This window comes from Sebastes fasciatus, chromosome 11 (assembly GCF_043250625.1).
Source record: "Sebastes fasciatus isolate fSebFas1 chromosome 11, fSebFas1.pri, whole genome shotgun sequence".
In the NCBI taxonomy this organism is placed as follows: domain Eukaryota; kingdom Metazoa; phylum Chordata; class Actinopteri; order Perciformes; family Sebastidae; genus Sebastes; species Sebastes fasciatus.
In genome coordinates this window covers 18,023,302-18,039,774 of record NC_133805.1, presented here as the reverse complement: position 1 = coordinate 18,039,774, position 16,473 = coordinate 18,023,302, and the positions used below count along the sequence as shown (strand labels likewise).

General features: G+C 40.2%; 1 protein-coding gene across 2 annotated transcripts in view; it reads left to right on the top strand.

Annotated features, from left to right (window-relative positions):
* tnr (tenascin R (restrictin, janusin)) overlaps window positions 1–16,473 on the top strand; it is a 200,177-nt gene that overhangs the window by 40,844 nt on the left and 142,860 nt on the right. The window lies entirely within an intron of this gene.

The window sequence follows — 16,473 nt, the reverse complement described above, 5'->3', positions numbered from 1 at the left end:
AACGTCGAAGGGAGAAGCCAAATTGATCGGTCTTTTCAGCAGTGGCCAAAAGCTGCCACCATAATAAAGTTAGGCCTTGATCATGTTGTTGTGATCCACAAAGCACACAACAGAGAGATAGAGGCAAGTACACAGACCGGCAAACAAACCCTGCACACACACCCCTCCTCCTCCTCCTCCTCCTCCTCTTCCTCTTGCTCTCTCCATCTCTTCATTTTGCTGTCGTCGTCTCCACCTTTCTCCTCTGTTTATCTCTCCCACCACCTCTTTGCTCTCTACTGTATCTCTCCTCTTTTTCTGCAATCTCTCTCTGGACTATCTTGGACGCAGTAACAGGTGCAGGTTTTCAGCCTCTCCTCCTGGCTGACCACTCAGAGCCTCTGTGTGTATTTCAAACACACACACACACACACACACACACACACACACACACACACACACACACACACGGACACCGTCTCAGGAGCACATTCATCCCCTGACAGGTCGAACAGTCTGGCCCATGTGCTTGGTTCAGATGGGACTGCCCCATTACTCTGGCTGGCTGTAGTGGACGTCACACAGGCACACACACACACGCACACACACTTATAGACTAACATAGGTGCATGGACATAGACACACACACAAGAAATAGGCACATGTGGATGCGTAAACTCGTGCGAATCTCTCAGGATATCTATCTCAGGATAGACTCTGCTTGTTCAAGTCAAGCGCTGCAGTAGTTTAATTAATGTGAATAACTTGCAACAGCATATTCAGGTGGTTTGGGGTTTCATGAGGAGCCACAAATGCTAAATAAAAGTGTGCGCTCATTAAATTGGAACAATATTATTCAGATTTTGTTCTTTTTGTAGGCAAAGCTGTAAAAGTAACTGAAACAAACTCAGCCGTATAGAGTGAAAGCCGTAGACTGTGATCCATACACGGCTTCACTCTTGTAGGTATAAGACTTCAACTCACCGAGCCAGTGAATTGTAAATTGCCCTGATCGCAGCGAGGAGCTTGACAGTTTGTCAATATGTGAAGTTTTTATCGTAAACAGTTCACCTTATTAGAAAACTTTTGAACCTCGGGACAAGAGTTTTGTTATTATGGTGGTTTGTTTCATAAAAAAAAGTCTAGAAATAAAACCTCTGCTTTTCTACTGTAAGGTCATAAAGCCCTTTGTGATGTCAGTTTGAGAGGTGCAATGCTGTACAAATAACCGTTATTATATGCGTTTTTCAAGTTATATTTGGTCATGTTATTAGGATTTAAGGATTAGTAGTTTTGGATTAAGACTAGATAAAAAAAATAGACTGATTTATAATAGTACTTTTAGTCTTAACCTCTTCCACTCCACCCCTCTGAACCGTAGACTGACTATGCAATTCCAAGTCTGTTTAGGGACACCAGTTTGCTGAAACCATTTTTAGAACAAGCAAAAATAACACATTTATATTACTGCATGATGTTTGCCCATGTGATTAGCATAAAGTGGGCATGTCTGTAAAGTAGAGCTGCAACAATTAATCAATTAGTCGTCAACTATCAAGGTAATCGCCTACTATTTTGGTTTGAGGAATATTTTAAGAAAAAAAAAAAGTCTAAATTCTCTGATTCCAGCTTCTTAAATGTGAATATTTTCTGGTTTCTTTATTCCTCTATGACAGTAAACTGAATATCTTTAAGTTCTGCACAAAACAAGACATTTGAGCATGTCATCTTGGACTTTGGGAAACACTGATCGACATTTTTCACCATTTTCTGACATCTAATAGACCAAACAACGAATCGATTAATCGAGAAAATAATCGACAGATTAATCAACATGCAAACAATAAATCTCTAGTTGCAGCCCTACTGTAAAGGGACGACTTGTGGGTACCCATAGAACACATTTTCATTCACATACATACTGTATCTTGATGTCAGAGTTCAAGGGACCCCTTTAAAAATGGCCATGCCAGTTTTTCCATTGCCAAAATTTTGCCTAAATTTGGAGCATTATTTAGCCTCCTTCCCAACAAACTAGCATGACATGGTTGGTACCAATGGATTTCTTAGGTTTTCCAGTTTAATATGATACAAGGACCTTCTAGCCCTAAAACTGCTACAGTCTCTGGAAGACAGTTAAGTCGGCCGAGGACGCCACGTCCACAAGGAGTGGAAGAGATTAATATATTTAAAGTAGTTTCTTAATTGTCATGCAAGAATTTTACATACAACAGGATGAAAGTAGTCTCCATAGATATGCGATCATAAGTATCAGATCTCAACACCTGCTTAATGTTGTGATTCCTTTAAGAACTGTCTGAATTGACCGAGATGAGCGTATTTTATAAATGCATTGAAGAATGGAGGAAAAGAGAGGAAATGCTACATATGTCACATAGATGTGAGTTTTCAAATGCACTGTAAATTTAATCAGCCGATGACATTTTGCTTAACTGCCGAGCACAATAACTCATCGTCATGAGCATTATACTGTGTATCAAATCTCGGTGTTGAAATACACACTGCGGCGCCCAGAGAGCTACATATTTATCAATGGCCACAGCTGCACAACTGATTATAAATTCCTGTAATGCATCAGATTGTGCATGAATGTGTTTTCTCATGGCTGAATTATTGCCCCGCTATAAAGCTGTGCCATACTTCTGTTTTTTTTTGTGGAGCTGAAATAAATCTCCTGTGTTTGCTAAATAAACCTGTATCTCTCCCTCTGTACCCTGCCCTCCTGAATAATGGGTGCCATCGGCTAAGAGCGGCTATAAAACTCGTAAGCATAAAAAAGGCAGAAGTCACTTTGTATTTTTAATTCTTTTCTTGTTTATTTTTCATTTGTTTGTTTTCTAAGGCCGATCATGATTCTGCAGGTCACACAGTAACATCCCATTAATTTTTATAATTGTAAAAGTAAATCAAAATTTTCTTTCATGTGCAAATGATCAGCAGCTATGTTTTAATGTTTAACCTTGTTAGTTATTGAATTTTGGGATGGGAGATTCAAAATAAACAAGCCTTAGGGTTTGTGTTGCATATATCATGAGTTCACCATCCTGAATATTTAGTCCTACAATACACAGAGCTATATACAGTATGTATATGTTTCTGAGTCACATCAATATTTCTTATTTGGAGTCTTGCTATGAGCTGGATTTCCTCAAGGCGGCATTGTATTGGAGCTTTCTCATAATATTTTCCCTTCATTGAGATAGTGGGCAGACTGAAGAGGATTCAATTAAAGAACAGAAGACGTTTTCTTTATATATTTTAGCAGCAGGTGCAGAGGTCTCACCCTGAGAAGTACAAACTGATGAAAATGGAAGTGATACCCTCGAAGAACAATTATTTTAATGATGCGTCTATTAAAAGTTAGGAAAACTGTGAAAATTGGCCATCACAAATTCTTAAGCTCAAGGCGATGTCATCGAGTGTCTTCTATTGTCTCAGCAACAGTCCAAAACCAGCCGAACTGATTAGTTATCAGGCTGTTAAATAGGCATTATCAGTCACTATAAGCCCCATAGATGTGGGTCAGTAGGGCCCTACACCCACTAGTTAGTAGTACCGTAGTAATTAGTAAAGGAGTACACAGTACAGGAGGAGACGCACATAGTGTGGGTGGGATGTTTGATGGATGGGTCAAACAAACACAGCACTTTCACCCAGGACTGGGGCTCACATACCGTGTGAAACCAACAACGTTATTTTCGGCCAAAACATGAAGTTTTCCCCCTAAATTTAACTGAGTGTTTTTTTTTTGCCTGAATCTAAAGTAGTTGTAGTTTAGAAGTTGATTTGTTTGTGTTGAAAACGTAACATTTCATTCAGTTTTACGACGTGTTATAACGTGTTGCTTCTAAGTTTTGTTTTCACTTTTACAACATGGTAGGACCCTAATGACCCATATCTATGGTGAACATTGGCTCTCTGAAATAAATGGGTGATAAAAGCCTTGTGAACTTACTATAAGTTTAGTAGGCCCCTACTAGCTGAACCACTTGGGACAGATGTGTGTTGATAATGGCAATTCAATAGCCTTATAACAGTCAGATCGGGTGCCACAACCCAGTATTTATATATTATATTCAGTTTACTATAATGTAAGACGAGGAATAGTTGCAATTTTGTCTTTTGAGAAGCTTGAAAATTATCAAACAATTAATTAGTTATCAAAATAGTTGCCAATTAATTTTCTGTTGATCAACTTTGCCTGAAAATAACACTTAAAACAGGTAAGATGACATTTCTTTTTAAGTTTAATGTTTCAGCTATTGCTCAGCAATATCTGTAGCCTGACACCACAGTCTTTAGTACTAAGCTGGAGAAACAGTGACCCATCTGTGAGAACAAACAAACACAAACTAAATGCCCTTGTCTGTTAGCATCCCTGTTAGCATTAAAGTGATAAACCCTTAATCCCTGTGATATTTCATCTCTTTATCAAGATCATTTCGGAAGCACTGAGGCCTACGTTGGTGTTTACTCAGGATTTCCCGGTGTAGTCTTTTCTTAGGGGGCTTAAATCCCTCTTCACCCTCCTCCTCCTCCTCCTCCCTCCTGACTCCCATACATTTTCCTCCATCCCTGCTTCCCTCTGATTAATTACAAGGTCAGTATAAACAAAAGGGAGCAGTTGTTCACATGTTCTGCTATATCATTGGCCAAGGCTATATTCATACTCCGACCTTTCATTTATCACCACTCGACCCTAGTCCGAGCGGAGCCATTGCCTGCCATGGCGAGGGCGATTCCAATTAATATAATGGACTTGTGGGTTGATGTTTTTCTTAGCGCTCTCAATAACGCAGTCATTTATATGCTGATTTGCCATTTTTCAGTGTTGCAGGCAGCTGGACACGACCCATAAATCCAGAGGGTGCCTCTGCGGGGCTTACAGTAACTCATCAACGACATGTTTTGTCCCAAATCAAAACAACACCCAGGGTTTTGACATTGAAGATTCAGCCGATCTGAACTGTGGCGGCCTTGTGCGTAATGACAGGGTGCAGCATCAGTCTGCCGAGATTGCTTGTCTCAGCAGTATCATTAGACGAATCCCAAAATTATCATGAATCATCAGCAGTAGTCAGCGGTAGTAGATAAAATGAGGACAGCGTGGATGATTGATAACTTGTGTTCATAAACTAGCCAAAGTCATCTAGCCAAGGTCCTCCATATTACTGCCATTCGTGAATCCAACTTAATCGGAAAAGTGTAAGTGTGAGGGGATCGAAAGGCAACTTCACTGTAAATATGTTTTAAAGTGCTTTGAGCTATGTGTTTTTATCCTACAAGGATTGATGCATATTTTCATCTTTGCAGTAAGCCTGTCCTTCGGTGTCATTTGGTGACTTTATTGAAAGTACCTACAAGTCTCTCTGTTCTTTATGAGACGTTGATGCACAGAAATATAACATCTGCCACATTCTTGTTTATGAGAGGTTGCTGACATCCCGGGAATACTAAGTTTAAAAACTGTGTTCTTTATCCTCCATTTGACTTCCAACTCACACCGCAGAATAAATATCAAACCTTTATCCCAATACAAGTTGTTTTAGAAAGAAAAGTGTGTTTTACTGTTAAGAATCTCTTACACTTTGCAATGTGCACAATAATACAGCACAGGGGAAGTATATAGAAAAATAAGTGTTTTCTTTTCAAATAAGCAAATGCTAACAATGAGTCCTTGTGGGAACATTCTCTTGAAAACAGTAATTACATATTATACTTGAGAGAAACCGTTGATCCCAGTCTAATAACTGCACAGCGAGCACGCACTCCTTTGTACACCATGAAGGGATACATTTCCCTTGCAGATAATATCACCTGAAACATATATTTTTTTTCAGAGTTATTTAAAATGTCAGAATTTGTCCCATTAAACTGACATGCAGCTCAATAACTATTAACATTCACTTATCCTCAGGCAACATTGGCGGAAGAGCTTGTAATGCATTGCAACTCTAGCTGCCATTCTGACCCCTTTTTCACCCCTAAAACTAATTAAAGTAGAAACTTTTCAACACCACCCAACCCCCCACTCCCTCACCCCTTAGCATTTCCAAGAGGTATTATTGTTGGTGGTGCTGTCGCAAAGTCAGTTTTCCCTCATAGCCTATAACAACTACCAACAACACAGGACACACTGCGTTTTATTTTCCACATTTACTTGGGTTGTTCCACCGTCTGCACATTTCCGCTACTGGTGATAGTCACTGTAAAGAACTTTAGTACTCTTTGATAACTGGGGAGAGCTGCCGATAGCTACCGGCAAAAACAATAGCACTATGCCCTTCCTGTTTTGGTTGAGCAATGGTTCACACACTTCCTTTGTGCCGTAAATTGAGCCTTCATTTTCCTGGGAGATCGTACCCGGTGGCAGACAGAATTGCAGTGTCAAAGCGAGGCTTTTAGGGAACCAATCTAAACCCACATGGTGTTCTTATTCTATAGCCATTATATTGTAACCTGACCGGCCAGATGGTTTGTTACACAGACTGCAACTTTCTTGACTTGCAAAATTATGTTTTAAATTGACAAACATCACATGTGTGATTCATGACGCAATTCAAACGGGATCAAAAAAATATTTGTCTCTCGCCGTTGACTCCCGTTCACATTTTTTCCAAAGTAAGGTCCCATGGTGGTCCACTGGAAGGGGTGGGACTTCGCCTCTCTATTGGAAACTGTTTGGAAAAGGGCAGGCACTTTCAAAGAAATACTTGCCAGTTGATTGGATGAACCATCTGTCAATCAAACTCTTGCTGAAGCCAGTCGGGAGAAGAGCGAAAACATCTTTTCCATCGAGAAAAGCCTTCAGTGCCGTTCTTTGCTCTCAAGTTCTGATATAACTGATGCTATTGCAGCATCTACGCTGACCTCTTCGTCACTGTTGTTTTGAACAACTCAGCGGCCTCAGCAAAAAACATGTCTATTTATTGAATTCAATTAAATTTTTCAATTTATTTGCTATTATTTAACAATCTCTCCTTCTTTTGTGTGTTTTGCCCATTGTTAAAAGTCAATGTAGTATACTAGTATATGCTCAGGAAGAATAACAAAAATACACCCTGGATCTCTCCAAGGATTTATAAATGGGGTCTGTTCCTCCAGGACCATTGTTAATCTGGACCAAGGTCACTCCAGTGGTCTGCGAACTACTGTGTTTTTAGTGTGTGTGTGTTTGTACATGTGTGCAAGCGTAGATGACGACATTTATGTGTGTATTGTGAAGCTGTAGTGTACTGTACAAGCGTATAGGTCGAGAAAATGAAGACCTATACACTCACAGTTATATACAGACTGAGGGACATGGGGGCCTGTGCAAGGTCACTGTCACTGAGCCATGACAAAGACCGTATGTTGTAAATAATAAGAGCTTTGACCTTTCAGGGGAGCAAGATGAGCCATTCATCAGCTCCGTCGACCCAATGTCCAATTTCTCTATCTGGTGTTTGTCATAGCAAGAAGATTTTGGTCAGTTGTGATATGGATTATCGAGAATTCTTTAAGATATCAAACCATATTTTGATTATATTTATTATTAAATGTATTTATTTATCATACTATTTAATTTTTTTAGCAACAGCCATTAAATGTATAAGTAATAACCGGACATTTTGTGATGCTGTTGCTTCCGTTTAACGGCGTTTAACCAAGCGGGAAGCTTTTATTGTGAAGCAGCCACAGGAAATGCAATGTATTTGTCACAGAGGTTAATCGCACATTGTTAGTAGTGGTAGTGTTCACTTAAAACTGGTCTCAACAAAAGATATCAACATTTTTTACGCGTTTTATATTATTCGATATTTGATCGTGGGTGCTCATTGTATGGTTTGTCTTTATATCCCAGTCGTATGACTCTCCACGAATCCCCTCAACCCACGGTTTCTGGCATTGACACATACCTTTTTTTGGTGAATTAAAGCAATATCTGGAAAGTGATACAATCATTTGTGTAGTTGAGTAATTCTCTTTAAAAGTGGGTGTAGGCATTGATCGAGCTGGCTTGTTTTTGTTGTTTGTCTTGCATTTTCTTGCCCTGGTTATTTGATTTTCTGGAGGAGGGATCTTTCTGTTGCACTTCTGCACTTTTTTTCTGGTTTCGGTTCCTGTCGTTGGCAAAAGATCGGAATTTTCTCTTATAAAGCCCTTAACCTCCAGAGACACTGCTCTGTTAGTGAGTCATAACAAATGTAAACAAAAAAGATAAAAGAAATCTACTAAAAAACCCATCTCAAAGAAGTATTGACATACTGCGAGGCTTTGATTAAAGACTACTGGGAGCACACAGCTAACTAGAACTAGACTGTTTTTTCTCTTGGCTCTTTTCAAAAGGACTGACAGCGTATCTACAGTTGTTCTTAGAGCCATTTGGAAAATGAAAGCCCTCGCTGCATCAAACTGCACTCTGCAGGCCTGAGCAGATGAAACCAGGCACTCCATGCTTTGTTGTAGTATTGCTTCAGTGGCATCTCTATTTAACTGTGACTGAAAGAGAGCGAAAAGATGGATGGAAAGACAGAGATGTTGATACGACACAGCTGGGACCTGCACTCAATTTCGCGACACCAGAAATATTATGGTGCGTGTCCGAGCCGACGGAGCACACCAGTGAGCCCCAGGCCTCCCATTATATTGAAGGGAAAGACATATCACTCCCGAATCGCTTGTCGATAAAGACAATGGCCGCTGGGAAACTGGACATGAGAATAGCTTAATAAAAATACACTTCAAATAAAGTTTACAGCCTTCTAATAAATCACTCCCGGCAAAAACAATATGATAAATGCTTATCTTTGTAAGCTTTAATATTGGCTATTCTTAAAGACTGCCTTGAGAATTTGTTATGCATTATTCACAGGAAAGCATCCTCTATATATATATATATATATATATAGCTGATTAAGCTTTATTTATTCAAATGGATCACTTGAACTTCAGTTTTCCAGTATTTAATTTAACTATTCCCATGGGTTTTCATATTTTTAAGCCTATTAAGCCAATTAACTGAGAGTCATCTGCTCAACAGCTCATTTTTAAAGCAAAAACAAACCAATTCACAGTATCCTTTTGACAAATTCCATGGATTTGAGTTTGGAACAAACAGATGTTGGACTGATAACAGATGTTTCTAGAAGCTGTCCATTTGTTCACATGTCCCTGAATGCATCAACAAAGAGACATTATAACTTTGTCCTCGCTTGCTGCTAACAAAAGTCTGGTAACAAAACTTTGAACCAAAAATAAACACAGAATAATATGTGCTGTGATGGATTTAGGTTTCTCAAACCAGTCTTTGCAAGATGTTTTACAGAACATATTCGATTTGCAGTTAATGGTCCAAAACATTCCTCCAGTTTGGTTCCTTTAAGGGATAGATTGATGAATTTGTTTGCTCATTACCTCCGCCAAGTAGATTATATGTTTTCAGTTCGGTTTGTTGGTCTGCCTGTTTTTTCAGCAGAATTACGGGAAAAATATTAAAGATGCAATTATTGTTATTGTCTTGGCCGATTTCGATTACCAATTTTCTTTTTAAGAACTATAAATGACAGCACTAGAATCTATATGTTACAGAGATTGCGTCACCAAAAGGTACAGGCGGCTCACTGTAGGTCAACTATATCAATCTCTCACACATAATGCATGCATAGAGAGAGGAAGAGAGAGAGGAAAACTGAGAAAGATGGAGAGAACCTCTTCTTTACAAGCGTCAGGAACAGTTCTCAGTCAGATATACAACTGCTAGAAAATGATTTTCCTATCATGGCAACACAAGCTGTCAAACCTTCCTCAAACTTGCGGCCATTATTTACTTATATTGTACTTTACTCTGCTATTATAGTCTAATGAGAGATGAGTACCAAAAATCATATTTCTCATATGTACGTTTATAAACAAAGAATAAATAATTGGACTGTAGCCAATGCCAACATATAGATATGGCTTTGTTGAGACTGTTTGTCTATCAATCTCCTGCACTCCTGCGTTTCAGCACCCGGGACAGCGGCGTTCATACACACACACACATACACACGCACACGCACACGCACACGCACGCACGCACGCACACACAACAAACAGCGCTATCCGTCTAAGAATAACTAATAATAATTAGCCTAATTTTGATGCGTAATGAATAATGTGGGATTACTATTCCTTATTTAATGTTCAATTTGGGATTTTGGAAGTATGAAAATAAATAAATAAAAACTATTTGGACGTTGATTACCATGGCAACGGTCGAAGCTTTGAAGCATTGGGGTCAGCCTTAGTGTATTATTTTATATTAACTCCCACTCCTGCGGCGAGAAGCATCCTCCTGCCTGCCACACTCCTACTGACTGTGCACGGCGCAAGACGAGACGGAGACACTGTTGGCAGGAGAGTCGGTCACTGCGACTAATCTGGCTGTATAATCAAAGTGTTGTTGATGAAATCATACGTTCTATAATCGCAGAATCGGTGAATCCACAGCTGCATATTCTGAGCTGGTCTGAGCAATGACCTGCTCTTCATATGCAGCATAGTTAACAATTTTTCACAGTTTCAATATTTAGTTTCAGTTATTCTCTAAAGCTGGTTTAGATTCTGGACAATGGTCTCGTCCTGCTGAGGTGGGGACAATGTTCTTTATTTAATGCTATCCTTTCTTTTACTGTATTATTCATTTTTTAAACTGGTTGAGCCGAGAGGTGGAGCAAAATTTGATCCAAACTCTTGATATGCTCCTCCAGTAATCTGCTTGTCCAAGACCTTTTCCCTGCAACCTTGACATTTCCTCACTTGTTAAGTGGTGCTACATGATCACAGGCATTGCATGAGAGCTGTAGTAAGCAGATTTGGTCAAATACTAATGAAGACAAAGGTCGAAAGTAAGATGCAATAACAGCCGCATCTTAATATTATGCACAGTCTACACTCAGTTTATAGAACGTGGAACAAATATTAACAAATTCAACAGAAGAGGCATATTTTTGCATTGATAAAAACTAGAAAATGTTAGTTTTTGCTGATTCATTTTTGTGTTTATGTGCATTTTGCGCATTGACTCGTTAAAAATACTTTATACACCTCCTACGGAGCAAGTCAGATCAATGACCCTGGTGCTCTGGAGTCCCTCCACTTCAGGCTGGCACATCAGGTTGTTCAAAGTGAGCTGGATTAATCGGGCAGCAGCTCCCCCGATCGATTATGATCTGGCCCGCCGGAGGAGGCAAAGAAAGTGGGGAGGTAACATGAACCGAAGGCAAAATGCAAACATCTGTGTTCGTTCGAACCAATTAATTGCGAGGGCTTCCCACCCTCCACTCCTCCTTCATTAATGCTGCTTGCCATTTTCCTCATCTTCATCTTTGCTGGTCTTTGGCCCTTCTATCTGCCATCTGTCTCTTTCCTCCCGTCCTTGCATGCCGTTTTCCTCTGCATCTTTCTATTCTCCTCCACCTCCCCCATCCTCTCCTTTCATTTTTAGGCCATTTTTCATGTAAATAATGGAAGTATACAGAAAAGATACATCACAGATCATCCTCTTGTGTCATCCCTTTCTCCTTTGCGTCTTCCTCCCACACCTATCCTCCTCTCTTTTCCTTTTTGGCTTCTTATCTACATCGCTTGTCTGCAGATCACTGCCTCCACCACACTCACACATGCACACAAAATGTTGAATTAATTCCTTCAACGTTCCTGCTCGCTGTCGGTGGTCCTTTATCTCTGGGGGTTGTGGAAAGGTGACTGGATGGCTCCCCATCATTAAAACCTCATCATCTGAGATGACACCGTCTACCGTTATTGACTTTCACAGCTTTTTTTTTCCCCCCACAAAGGCTGTGTCCATAAAATCCAATTGGCAGATGACCATCCAACCGCAGTTTCATTAAAGGTGAATTTAACACTTTTATGGACATTATGAATACAGAGTAATACAGACAGACTATTGTAACACGGACAGAATAATATCAATTCCTGCGCAGAATGTCAGGAACCCCGTGTGCACTTCCACTGCATATTCTTGATATTCGAAAATACGAAAACCGACCGGGGCAGACAATATTGTGTTATGGGTTTCCTGCACTGCTTTCTAGACAGAAAGAGAGAGAGAGAGAGGTGGAGGGAGGGAGGCAAAAGAGAAAAAGATGGAAATGTCAAAGTCGATCATTTCTGCGGAAGACATGTCGGTGCGTTTGCTCCTGAACAGAGGCATCCCTAAAGGTCACGTCAATAATTCTCCTGTTTCTACCGCTGGCCATTAATCATTTGGTCGTACGTCTGTCATCATAGGGGGCTAATGAGATCTACATAGATCATTTCTTCCTCTGGCTGGAGGACAACCCTGCTGTTTTAAAAAAAGCACTCCCATTGATCTTGTGTTGCTCTCAGAGGATCAACGTGTGGCCAGAGCCTGTGTTGCTCTGCGGTGGTGTTTCCTTTTGTCTTTTTGGTTGGAGGTTGGAGCCAAATACATGTGGCTGGCTTTTGAAATGCTGTTGGGTGAATAATATGAGAGCATCGTAACGGATGAATTGGGTCCAATGTTGTGACCGGTACGTCCTTGAACCAGCCAGATATTCTAAAACAAATAAAACTCAGGAGCTACTCTTTGTCGGTCAATTGAAAATAAACACTCTGCATCAGGCCAGAATATTCGCCCACATCAGCCATAAAAGTGACCTGCTGTGGGCATTTCAACAGTGATGGCCCCTTAATCACTGTCAATGTAACAGCTTCAGGATTAAGTCATCTCATTTTTGGCCTTCGGAGGGTACCGGATATGAAGCGTATGGCTCTAAATGAAATATCCAGCCTTTGATTAAAGTGGCATCTTGCCACAAAGTGATTGATTGCACAAACTCAGAACAAGCGACGGCACCTCTCAAGTTCTGTTTTCAATAACTCAGGGATTGTTTAGCATGGTTGTAATATTGTATGCACACAGAAGCAAATTTCTGCTCATAAATGACAAAAAGTTGTAAGATATGAGGCAATATTTCACAATATTCATAACATCTGTCGTCAACACGGGCCAAGATTAATTGTGACCTGATTAAACCCCCTGGGGCTCATTAATCATCCTGTCAATCAATAAATCAACAGTTCAGATCAATGAAACTCTAGTTTAACAATGTCAAAAGAGCCATTCATCAAGCTTTTGTTAAATTAAAACGGATATACATCTGGGACCCTTTTTTAAAGGGCTGACTGGATGACAGATGTTGGTCAGTGATGACTCAACCTTTATAGAAGGGAACACTAAAATCTCTAAACATATGCCCGACAAATTTCTGCCAAATTGCCTGCCTGAAAATATGTAACCCAATAAAAACTCACTTTTGTGTTTCGATAAAAATATGGTTGTGTTTTAGTTATAACTTCTAACTCACAGTAACTCTGTGTGCATCCTTTTGACTTTTCCTGTCTTTTATAGTTGTAATTCTCAATTGACCCTTCGCTAAGCCCCGCCCCCCGCTGCTACTCCGTCAAGCTGTACATAAATATTATTACTAAATACAAAATTTCAAGCGATTTCAGAGAGAAGCAGACAGAAGGGTCTACAATATGTGTTTGAAGGATATATCAGGATGTAAAACTGATTCAGCAGCGAAAACAGGTTAAAAAGATAAAAGTAGAAGCTAAAGCCTACAGATCAATTTGTAAAAGTGAACCACCACATCACCTGGTGATCGAGACAGAAGACAATGACATGAAGGAACAACGCTGTTCCTGTAAAACCGGGTAGGTCTTTATTCACTGTTCCAATCATTACAAAGCAAAAGCAGCATGTGATACATTTGGCGTACCGCGGTCGTCTGTGTTACTGGTGTTACGCGGTGTTCGGGCATACCCCAATTACATTACTTGCCCACCATTGTTTTGCTTTTTTTTTTTTTTTCATCGAAATAAAACCCATTTAGTTCATTTTAGTGTATCAGCACTTTGTTATCAGTACATAGTCGGACGATGGACACTACAAACTGACAGTTAAAGTCTCAGCACAGAGTAGCAGGAGTCGTATTTCACACACGAGACGAGAGAGAGTTGACAGACAAGACGATGGCAGAGGATTTGGTTTCAGAGCAAAAGGCAAAAGCACCTATTTGGCAATATTTGGGATTTAAACCCAATGCTATAAGGGAACCATAATGTCAATGAGGCGATCAACGTGCAGAGTGGTTACAGCCGGCGTGCGCGGCGCACTGATACCGGATGGAAACCTGCAGCCTCGCAGCGAAAGCTCGACCGGAGAGGCCAGACACACAGCCATTAGACGGGTAAAGATCAAAGTAAGCGCTATACATATATTGACCATCATCTTTTCTTGTAAAATGTCCGGTGTAATCGGTGACACCGTTGTTGTCACAAGTTTATTAACCGGTGGGAAAATGTCCTCACCGTGACATGCCTAGTGTACATTCAGTATATCACTATCACTATCACACGTGCACCAGGCACAACGTGTAACCGTGACGAGCTCGAAACCCACAAAACAAGCCCGAAAATGAAGAAAATCTGTAACGATATCATGAGAGTCTATGGAGCAGAGCCAGGTAGCTGTCGCACCCTGGTCAGATGATTGGCCATTCTGCGTTTGAGGGGCGGGACTTAGCGAAGGGTCAACTCTAAATGAGCATTTATTTTCATTACTGTGTCGACACATTATTACCTTGACCTTGAAAGTGGGTATTTTTTAAAATCAATCGGTCTCTTTTCAGTTGCATCATTTTGGTTTGAGTCTACCTGAGGGCCAGTTCAAGTCAGGATGATACGTAGAGGAAAACACAGATCTGTCTGTCTATACAAGATCTGTTTATTTCAGAGCTTAACCTTTACCAAGGAGCCAAAAAGAAAAGAAAAAAGCTTGTGGATTTTTTGACAGTGTGGTGGTAGCTTCGCTGCACGGTGTAAATAGTTTGCAAAGCTAAAGTATTTCACAAGGAGCTTCAATCAAAAGAAAAAAAAGCTGCATTGTTCAGTCATTTGACCAAAGAGGGCAACCAGGCGAGAAAAGACCTTGATCAGGAATGAGACCAAAAACCCGAGGGCTCCTTCTGACAGAAGAGCTGGCAGAGATCGATGGGGAGGATCAGTGCAGTCAGTGCAGAACCTCTTCATGGCAAAATAAAGTGGAAGTAGCGCACATCTGGATTTTTGGAGAAAGATGTGAAATAAATGGAAAAGCATGATGTTTTTCGGATTAAACATAAATGATCTCTTTTGTTGCTGCCTTGCCGCTATCTGTCAATATTCAGGTGATGTGCGAGCAAACACCTCTGCACTCATGGCAGGCTGAGTGTGCATGTATGTGTGTGTATGTAAGTGTGTGTGTGTGTTTCTATGTTATACACTTGCATTTAAGGCATGAGTGGGGCTTCTAGCACTCTGGATAAATGAGTATGTCATCTGTTATGCATTTCAGTTAAATCCAATATCCGTCCCGTCACTGCGATTACCAAACCGTCACACTCAAATGGCGACTCTGACAACGCTGTCAAAATACAAATTTACTGTACACAAAACATTTACGTGAGGATTATTTGTGTGTGTGTGTGTGCTGTTTTACTCACTGCTCTCACATTTGTGTCGTGACAAGTACTGCATGTACCTGGTTTCTGACGTCCGTGTTTTATTTACCCATTCAGTCCGTGTGCCTGATAATCATAGATAATGCATCACCACATTCAGAATCATTCAATTACAGGAGGAACAGGCACTGCAGCCTACAAAAAGCCTTTCAGATTTTCTAGTTCAGCCATCCTCCCTTTCCCCCTTTTTCTTCCAAACACTATAATGTAAGTCCATTGTGGTGGCCTGAGATTTTCTTTTATATCAATATTCAAAGCGTATTATATGAGTCATAAGAGATCCCCTTTATGCAGGTGATGAAACTAAATGTTTTGACTCGTAATGTGCCATGCAGACTCATTGCTTGCCTTCTCTTTAATGCTGTGATAAATAGCAGAAAAGTCAGTCATCCTTCCACCCCCCAAAAATAAATACACAACATTAAAACAGATAAAAACTCCAATACCTGGGCTTTGGGTATCAGCCAATACCGAGTACCGATCCGATACCAGTGTTAAATCAATAAGCTGTATGCCTCACTGTGTGGAAGTGACTGGGATCATTCTTTTATGTGTAAGGCAACAACAAGCTTGACTTAAATATTGATTTCCTAACTTTGTAAAGCAAAATGTAACGAATAAATAGACAGATAAATTTACTTAATTTTTATTTTTTATTATTAAAAGCAAGCGTGAAATACCTCCAAACAGACGTGTGTTGTTTGCTCCCTCAGCTATGTGGTCTACATGCACGTACATGCACGTACATGCACGTACATGCACGTACATGCACGTGTAATCAGACGTAAACACAGAATTTAATTTAATAGATCGGCCCCATTTTATACCCGATCCAGCTATTTGAGTCAGTATCGGCCCGATAACAGTATTGGATTGGTGCATATAAAAAAATAAAAGATAC